This window comes from Solanum dulcamara, chromosome 3 (assembly GCF_947179165.1).
Source record: "Solanum dulcamara chromosome 3, daSolDulc1.2, whole genome shotgun sequence".
NCBI classification, from domain to species: Eukaryota; Viridiplantae; Streptophyta; class Magnoliopsida; order Solanales; family Solanaceae; genus Solanum; species Solanum dulcamara.
In genome coordinates, this window is record NC_077239.1 from 25,984,632 (window position 1) to 25,995,687 (window position 11,056).

Below are 11,056 nucleotides of genomic sequence, written 5' to 3' on the forward strand. Positions count from 1 at the left end.
TTAGGAAAAAGAGTATATGTTATTATTTTGAAGGTACTAAGTATGTAAGCATGCATGAACATTGAGGAAATATTAAAATATTTATGTTATATGAAACATAATGCAATGCATACATAATCAATTATATAGATATCCTCTAAAAAATTCATTTTGTGGGAAAATAACCATAACCGACATTTAAGATCATGCGAACTATTACATGGAATCCAACATTACCCCTACGTTGGCCGGGGAGACTACTTGTCGGGTAGAACTCCGTTAACTTCATTTATTTCTTTAACTTTAACTTTAAGGGCTTTCATGGATCCATTAGCCTAAGCCTACAAGGGCTCCTATGTTGGCACATAGTTAATGAGACACAGGGTTGCTACTAGGATTTCCATATCGAATTCCACCTCAATGTCCCATTCGGTGTCAAGTCAATCCCACGGAATAGTTTAATACTTCAAAATATTCATAGCATATTGCTTGAGAATTAAAAACATCATATCCGGTGGAATAGCTCCTTAAAACGTTATTCAGATATGCAAGAATTATCTTTATTGCATAAAAAATCCATCATTCATATCATCTCATCATTCTTTCATTTCATAAGACTCCCTTTTGATAATAGATATTTCTTTCATAATCATTCATTTGGAGTCAAAGCTGTCAAGTCGAACTTTATTGAAAACATAGTAAAACTAGGTGGATTCAAATCACTTCAACTTTTAAACATGAATGTAAATGAAATTATACATAAATACTTTGAAATCCATCAATTAAAAATCATGCTTTAAACAACTCACCATGAACTTCAAGAACCTTTAAAGAGATAAATAGAGAAAATACTTGCAAACCATCAATTCATATATATGAAATCATTTTGCATCAAAATAGACCAATAATTATTAGTTTAACCATGATTCATGATATTAAGTAGAAATAAAAATTATCCATCAGAAAATCTTACTTGAAATCAAGAGATTTAGTTGAAAGAGTTTTGGACTACATGGTTGGAATAACCCATGGATAAACACCCACATAACTTAGAATAAAGCTTAAGTAAAATAAACATAATTTATCATATAATCAAAATACTTTAGGCATGAGAGTGGAAAAAATACTCTCATTGAAGCCTTACATACGCTAATATAAGATAGGTAATTAAACTTCAAATACTTAATAATCTATGCATTTAGAATCATGATATAAAAATCCATTAAGTTTCATACTTGAATTAAATAGAGGAATTTGATAATTCGGACTTCATGGATGAAAGGATCCATGAATCAATACCCACATACCTTAGAGTAAAGCTTAAAGAAAATAAATATAATTTATCATATAATCAAAATACTTTAGGCATGAGTGGAAGGAATACTCTCATTGAAGTCTTACATACGCTAATATAACATAGGTAATTAAACTTCAAATACTTAACATTTTGTGTACTACTCGGAGAATATGAATAATCGAAATAATATTTCTACATTACTAAGAGCTAAAATTATATTTTGAGAATGAGTAGAGAGAATAGTTGATTCAAAAAGTTTGATGACCAAAATAATGAAATAAGGTAGGTATTTATAGATGTAAAGGAGGGACATAACAATAATTAAAATAATTATAAAGAAAATTATCAAAATTTAATGGAAGATTGTGATGTTATGGGTGATGTCAAATGGAGGACTATTGATGTCATGGGTGATGTCAAATGGATCTAGATCTTTTCATGGTTGGTGAGATGAACCTTCTTTTAACGGAATACCTTTTTTTGGAGCTGCGTTTGAAAAAGATAACTTCCTAATTTGGATTTGGTGTCTTCATATGAATTGTTTCTATAGAAGTCTACTTTCATTTCGTTCAATAATAAACCGATTTGGAGCATCCTACAATGAGATATGATTTTTCTTCTACAAATACTCCATTTTATCACAGCACCAGGTCTTGCAACAATTAATGTTTTTAAACTAAACCTCCAGAACATAAAATATGGCCTTCACAAAAGTTGTAGGTAATGATGTTCGGTTTTTTTAGGAATTTGAATCACCTAATTTAGACCAAACTATTCAAAGTGATGCCCAAAGTACAGAAGCAGTATGATTTTCATCGAGAATTGAACACCATATATAATGTTTTTAGGGGGTGTTACATCAACACTAATCAAAAAATATATATACTAAGCTCATATAGTAAAGGTGTGTATTTACTCAATTAACACATTTATGTCTTTGAACTTAGCTCAAAACTCAACTCTTCTCAACTCATATCTTCCATTTAAAATAGATATGTTCTCAACTCAATAAATGCATTTAAAAGCATAATTGGCTTCTCAACTCAATCTCAAAAATAGATGTTTAAATATAGTAATACTCACGCTCAAAAATAATTAAGCGACTTATCAAACTCGACCCATTTATACCCAATAATACTCATGCTCAAAAGAGTAATTAAGAGACTTCTCTAAATTCAACTCATACTCAAACTCTTTCTCAATTAAATGATGAAAATAATCATTCTTTAATCTCACAATAATGCAAAAATTAACTGGGGTTCATGTAAAGGAAAATATGAAAACACATCTCAAGAACTCAATCTCATGAAAATCATCAAAGTATATTTAAATATATACAAGAACTCAATAGAATTTATATAGATAACTCAAGAATTCTATTTATCAGAATCGAAATTCCATCTCAAACTCAACTTTACTAAATGAATATGTAGGGCACGAGGACGAACTTAGTCTAACACTATGATAGCCTTATATACCTAAATATTCTATGATCTAGACGAAACTTGAAGGAATTGTTTGACCGCTTGAACCCTAGCTTCTCCTCTTTTCCCTAATGCTTGCTCTCAAATATTCTAAGTAATAATGAGAGAAAAACCTCATTGGGTAGTGATAAGGGACTGATTTTAGTCCTAAAATGGCTTGGGTTTAGTTTGAGAAAGGTGGAAAAAGACAAAAATGCCCCTCAATAAAAAAACTCTCTTAGGTCGCCACGGGCAGTTCTGTGGACTGTAGAGTCCTCTACGAACCGTAGAAGACTGGTCGTAGAAGCTTAGGTACAAAATAGGATCTTATTGTAAATTAATCACATGGATCTACAACCACTCTTCTACGAGTCATAGACCATAATGTGGGTTGTGAAGACCCCTCATGAATATCATTTGGGAATTCGGGATTTAGGGACTATAGAGCCCTTAATGGCTCATTAAATCTTTTACGCGTCATAGACCCTATCATAGGGTCTGAGTGCTCTTTTGAGTACCTTCTGGAATGTTTCACTCATCTTCACGATCGACCTTACTGGTATGGATGATGGCTCATATGAAGAATTCATAGATAGGTCCACAGAAACATAGATTTTGGCTAAGTTTTGGGGTTCCACAAGCCCTTTCCTATAGCTCGTAGAATACTCTATTGTCCTTAGAGATCGGTCATAGATCCCTAGCATCTCACTTTCCTCAAAATTGTTTCTAGGTTCTCAGAATTAATTTAAGTTAAAATAGTATGGAATATCACAATATCTCCCCCTTGAGATCATTCATCATCGAATGATGACCAAACTAAGAATTTACTCAAAGCATTAATACAATCCAAGAACTCAAAAACTCGAATTAATGAATAACTCAATATTACCTAAACGCAAGAAGGTAAAAACTTAGAGATAGGAATAGGAATTCAACACAGACACTAGGAGGAACGAATAGATGTGGGTACATTTCATTCAAATCCTCCTCGTATTTCCATGTAGCCTCCTCAACAAATTGATTTTGCCACAAGACTTGGACTAATGTGACTTCCTTGGTCCTCAATTTACGAACCTATCAATCAAGGATTTGGAGATTAATCTCCTCATAAGAGAAGCTATCTTTAACTCTAATGTTTTCTGTAGGAACAATGAGTGAAGGATCTCCCAAAAAAACTTTAAGCATGGAGATACGGAACACTGGATGAACAAAATATAACTCTGACAGAAGTTCTAACTCATACGCGACTTTGCCAACTCTATTTATAATCTGGTAAGGACCAATGTACTAGGGACTATGTTTTCCCATCTTCCCAAATCTCATAATGCCTTTCATGGGTGAAACTTTCAAATACACCCAATCATTTACCTCAAACTCTAAGTTTCTCCTCCTAACATTGATGTAGGACTTTTGACAACTTTGTGTAGTTTTCAACATCTCTTGAATTATTTTATTCTTCTCCATAGCTTGATTAATTAATTCTATCCCTATTAGCTTCATCAACTTTGAACCAACCAATCGGTGATTTATATGTCCTCCAATAAAGAGCCTTATATGGAGCCAGTTGAATGCTCAAATAAAAGTTATTATTGTACGAAAATTAAATAAGCGGCAAGTGGTCATCCCAATAACCTATAAATTCAATGACAGAAGCTCCCAACATGAATCAAGGGTCTAAATTATATGCTTTACCTAACCATCTGTCTGAGGATGGAAAGCTATACTAAGATTCACTTTTAAACTCAAACCTCTCTAAAATGACTTCCAAAACTGTGCAGTGAATTGAATACCTCTATTGAGATGATAAAAAGGGAACTCTATGAAGTTAAACTATCTGTCCTAAGTACAACCTCGCATAATCCTCGACTGAATCTGTACTCTTGGAAACCATTTTTGAGGAAGAAGATGAACTTGGAAGAAGAATTTTAGAGAAATGATTTGTGTTTTGGGAGAATAATAATGAATGAGTGATTTATGAGGTTGGGGGTAGTTAATAGACTAGGATTTAACACCAAAATTTGTCCCCCAAATAAACCTAATAATAACTGATAATAAGGAACCACATGGACGCCTTTCATGGACTGTCAAACCCTCCAAGATCTGTGAAGAGGCTCGTGGACTTGGAGGGTCTCAGGTCTCTAAAAGACTGACTTCCACAGAGACCACTACTATTCATTAAGGGATCCATGATGGTGGAGCCGGTCGTGGAGTGGCCCTTTTCTTAGGGTCCAATGGCCTCCTCTACATTGGCTCTTTTATGGTCCGTGTAGCTTTCAACGACCCGTACAATGGCTCATGGAAACTAACAACTTTGGGGTCTTTTAGGGTCAATTTTAAGTACCACTCTACAGTTCGTGGTGACTACCATGACCCATAAAATGTTTTGTGAACTATTCCAAATTTTCCTAAATTTCTCAATTCACTCCTATGATGCCTTCCACAGCCCTTGGTGACTTCTATAGCCCGTCGAAGAGCCCCATGAAAACCCATCTGGAGAAATTTCTTTGAAATCCTCTTTTTTCTAATTTTCCTACTATTGGGGTCTTATAGGGACTCTACGAGAACTTCTACGGCCACAGAGTCTTTTACAAACCGTAGAAAGCCAGTCGTAGAAGCATAGGTCCAAAATAGGAACTCACTCAAAATCAATCACATGGGTCTATGACCACCCTTCTACGGGTCGTAGACCATGATACTAGTTATGAAGACCCCTCGTGAAGCTCGTGAGGAACTTTAGGACTTAGGGACTATAGACCTTTTGACGGGTTGTGAAAGCTCTTATGGGTTATAGACCCTATCGTAGGGTCTGAGTGCATATTCCAGTAACTAGAATGTGTCACTCGTCTCCATGATCAACCCTATTGGTCATAGAATGAATGATGGCTCGTAAGGTATATTTGTAGAAAGGTCCTCAATAACTCAGACTTTTGCTAAGTGTTGGGGGTTCTATGTGCCCCTTCCTATGGCTCGTAGAACACTCTACAAGCTATAGAGATAGGTTGTAGACCCCTGGCATCTCATTTTTCTCATAATATTTTCTTGGTTCTTGGAATAAATTTAAGTTAAAATAGTATGAGATGTTACATAAAGAGCTTATGATCCACGAGAGGAATTATCCGACTTATGATCTTGAGTTGGAAGCAATAGTATTTTCTTTGAAAATATAGTGTCACTATCTTTATGGCATGTATGTGGATGTGTTCACTGACCACAAAAGTCTTCAATATGCTTTTAGTCAGAAGAAGTTGAACTTGAGGCAAAAGAGAGGGCTTGAGTTGCTTAAAGACTATGATATGAGCATTCTCTATCATCCAGGTAAAGCAAATATTGTTTTTGATTCTCTTAGTAGGTTGTCCATGGGGAGTACTGCTCATGTGGAGGAGGAAAATAAGGATTTGGCTAAAGAAAAACATTGACTTGCACGTTTGTGAGTTCGTCTTGTGCATTCGGATGAAGGTGGTGTCATTGTTTAGATTAGGGTTGAGGCTTCATTAGTGGTGCAAATAAAGGAAAAGCAAGCCTAAGAACCCATCCTACTTCATCTAAAGGAAAATGTTCAAAAGCAAAATGTGGTGGCATTTTCTCAAAAGGAGAGATGGTTTGTTGAGATATCAAAGTAGACTGGTTGTACCAAATATGGATGGTATTCAAAAAATAGAATCACGGCATAGGCACATAGCTCAAGATATTCAATTCATTCGGGTTCCACAAAGATTTACCATGACTTGAGATCTATTTGTGGAGTGACATGAAGAGAGATATTGCAGACTTTGTTTTTAAGTGCCCGAATTGTCAACAAGTTAAAGATGAGCATCAAAGGCTTTGTGGTGTGGTTCAGAATATAGAGCTTCTGGATTGAAAATAGGAAATGATCAATATGGATTTTGTTACAGGCTTACCGCGATCTCTTCAATAGTGTGATTTGATTTGCGTGATTATTGAAAAGATGACTAAATCAACCCATTTCTTACTTGTTAAGACTATAGATTCTGTGGAGGAACATGCTAGATTGTACATTAGTAAGATAGTTAGACTTCAAGGAGTTCCTTTGTCTATTATGTCAAACACAGGTGCTTAATTCGCTGCCCAGTTTTGGAAGTCATTCGAGAAAGGTTTAGGCTCGAAAGTAAATCTTAGTACCAATTTTCATCCTCAAATAGATGGTCAAGCCGATAGTTTAATTAAGACTCTTAAGTACATATTGAGATCTTGTTTCACAGATTTTAAAGGTAATTAGGATGATCAATTGTCTCTCATAGAGTTTGCATACAACAATAATTTTCACCCAAGTATGCAGATGGCTCCTTATGAGGATATTTATGGGAGAAGATGTAGATCACCAATTGGTTGGTTTAAAGTTGGTGAAGATGAGTTGATAGAACCATACTTGGTTCATCAGGCTATGGAGAAGGTGAATATCCTTCAAGAGAGGTTGAAAACCGCATAAAATCATCAAAAGTCCTACACTGATGTTTGGAGAAGTGACTTAGAGTTTGAAGTTAATGACTTGGTATATTTGAATGTTTTACCTATGAAGGATGTTATGATATTTGAAAATAAGGGGAAGATTAGTAGTTGTTACATAGGTCATTATCAATTACTAAGAGAGTTGGTAATGTAGCTTACGAGTTAGAGCTACCATCAGAGTTATTAGTTGTTCATCTAGTGTTTTGCATTTCTATGCTTAAGAAGTGTTTGGGAGATCCTTCGCTCATTGTTCCTACCGAAAACGTTGTTTTGAAAGATAGCTTGTATTATGATGATATTTCGGTTTAAATTCTTTATCTTCAAGTTTGCAAGTTGAGGACAAAAGTGGCCGCTTCGGTTAAAGTCTTGTGGAGGAATTAGTTTGTTGAAGAGGAGACATGGGAAGCCAAAGAGGATATGAAACCTAAATACCCTCATCTATTCGATCCTCCTAATGTTGATGATAAAGGTAACACTCCTTTTCCTAGCTCCAATTTAGCATCTTTTTGAGTGTTGTATTATTTCAATTCCTGCATTACATTCTTACCTTGTGTAAATTCCTAAGTTGGTCATAATTTAAGGATGAATAATCCCAAGAGGGAGATATTGTAACACCCCAAAATATTCTAACTTAGATCAGTCCAAAGAGCCCTGTTAAAAAGCTAATTTTTCACATCAGATGACTGTTAAGAGTGCCTCTACAGACTATAGGAGGAAGTCATAAGTCACTCCCATACTTAGTGAAAATTTGAGTTTATTGAGACTCTTAAATAGATGGCTTCGATGTCCTGTAGAAGCTTTTAGGGATCATAGGAAATATTCATAGAGGAGGTCCCAAAACCCATTTTCAGACCCATTCCATGAACCCTTCCCTATGACCATAGAAGGGTCTATGACCCGTAGAGGAGACTCATAGATCCAACACCATAATTCCAATAGCCATTGTTAACTGGAAAAAGTCCTACGGTCAAGTTCTATTACCCATACCAAGGTCTACGACCAGTAGAAGAATCTATAGACCCCAAAACTCAGAGTTCCTTAGCATGAGTCTATGATTAGCCTATATAGACCGTAGAAGGGGTCCATAGACCCAACCTTGCAAATTCCAGTGAGTCCAAATTTGTGCAGCATGTTCAATGAGAGGTCTTTTATGGCCCATAAAAAGTCCTACGATTTGTAGGTAGACCCGTAGATGGCCGAAAGACAATTTTAATGAGGGATAAATTCATCTTTTCCTGCCCTTTTCCAATTAAATTTTTTATATTTCTTGACTTAGTTAAGCCCCTTTTCAGTACCATACGTCTTTTTGCCCTCATTAACACTTAAAAGATTTATAGTAAGGATTGGAGAGAAAAAACGTTAGGGTTCAAGTGTAATCATAGATTTCTTCGAGTTTTGCTAATAACAATGTTCTACCAGTATGTAAGGCTAATCATAGCATTGGATTGAGTTTTTCATATATAAATTTTGTTATCATGAGTTCAATCTTGACTTTTAATCCTATTTTATTGAGTTTTCAAGTGAGTTAAAGTGTCTTTCATTGAGTTTTGTGTGTATTTATTTCTATTGCGATTATTCCCTTAATTCAGAGTTCTTGAATTGTTGTTCATGCTTATATTCACATGAACCCTAGTTGAGTTTACAGTTTTTTCTTACTACAGATTGTCTTGATTTGAACAATGATGTATTTTTAGGTCTTGATTGAGAGAAGACTTTTGAGTACATTACACTACATGAGTTCATAAAACTACATATTACAAATTTTATACATGTGTTCATTAAATCTGAATGAGTTAGAATAATAAGCATAAATTATGTTTTTGCGGAAGAGTTTGAGGAGACATGGGTAGTCCTAAATGCATCGTTGATTTTTAAAGATAAGTATAAAGAGTCAAGAAGAGTTTGAGATTTTAAAGTTAAGTTCAATGAGACTAGTGAGATATATTTTTGAGTATTTTCATTCACTTGAGATTTTGAGCATTAATGCATAGTATTGGGAGCAGTATTGAGCACTGATTTGGATAAGTTTTAGATAACTAAAACTCATAAACTATCTACACAGCGTAGGATAGGATCATACCATTAGTTCAGGCAACTCCTCACTCTAGTTTCCGATATGGATTTTTTTATGAATCTATGAGATGAGTTTGTGTTCCTTATTTCGACAAGGTAACGAACGGCTATGGAAGTATGAGTAGTACATTGTATAATCACGAGGCTCATAGTGATGGTTGTCGGAAGAAAAAACATTACTTTAACTTGAGTTACAATTACTATTTATATTTTGTAAAGCTTTGATATTTATGAAACTTGCATGCTTCACTTAAATTGAGTTACTTTCAGTATTTTTTCATGAGCATTTAGTTTAGTTTATTTTTCTTCAGCTATTTTATATACCATACATTCCATGTGCTGACGTCTTTTAATGCTTTATCGTTTTATGATGCAGATACAGGTGTTAGAGACCCTCAATAGGCACATCATTAAATGTCACATTCATCCATCTTTTGGTGAGACCTACTTACTTTCAGAGGAAATCTTTGAGTTTCCTTGTTATTAGTCCTTTAGGGTAGTTGTGGGCCTATCCTCATACCGATATTTAATAGTTAGACGCTTCTTATGCAGAGTATAGAGTTATTGTAGTTTTCAAAGATTATGTTATAAACAGTCATTTATATATGTTTCAAAGTATTTCAGACAGTTTTAAGAGATTTTCTTAAGTATTTTAAATTTTTTCACTGCTTCGAAACTTTATTTATCGAATTAAGTCTTCCGCCAAGTAGTCAGCTAGGCTAAGAATTTGCTTGAAAACTAGTAATAATTTCTAAGTGTCGGTCACGCCTGGGTGTATACTAGGATCATGACAACAATGACCTCCATGTTCATCAAAGTAAAATTGATCAAGTCAAAGCAGAGTTCAAGCACGATTAGTATTTTGATTCTACTGTTATAAATATGTCATTAATATGACATATTTAGTGTTAGGTATCATTAGTAGAGGTTACAAATTATTCATAAAAGTTAGGAGTTACTATAGAGTAGAAGATTCATTATTTTTTTAGTTTTTAGGATTTGATTATAGTTTCTTAGAAGATTATTGTACAATGAATAAAATTATCTTGCAAGAGATGAATTAATCAAAGGTGTTGTTTAGTTTCTTTTACATTATTATCCTTAGTAGTCTAAATTATATTAATTATTATTTACAACTAGTTATGAATAGTTAAACGCATAGCTAGGGTTATGAAACTTAGATTTACAAAGATGATGATAATAGGATATTTATATTCATATTTTCTCATGAAGGGGCGATCATTGTGTATTAAGATTCTTTAGTAAATATTGCTTTTTTAATAGTTGCATATATTAAGACTCATACCTACTTTGACTTGCGTGACAAAAGAGGTAAAGATTAGGAAAAAAGATCATTAACAGAGATTTGAAGCTACCAGCCTCAATATAATAGCTTGAGCTAGGGATAAGATAACTAATTTGAGTCTTTTGTTGGATGAACAAATTAATTCGACAACCAAGAGCAACAAGGACGTAGGGTTATATTATCTTAATTTTATCGAGAGGCTTTAGGAGACATATAGATTAATCAGTTTTGCACAATGAACACATATGAATAAATTGATAGTAAACTTTCTGTCTGAGTTCTGATATCTCTGAGAACTGTAAACCTAATTCGTTGTTCATTATTGGGTAGTTAAAGTAGTTAATAGTTGACCACTTAAACTACCATATCCAATAGTAGTACTAATTTTAGTTTTAATAGCAAATTTTAAATATCTCTTACGATACTCTCTGTGAATTTGACCTCAAACTAGTTGGATTATTATATTTTGAT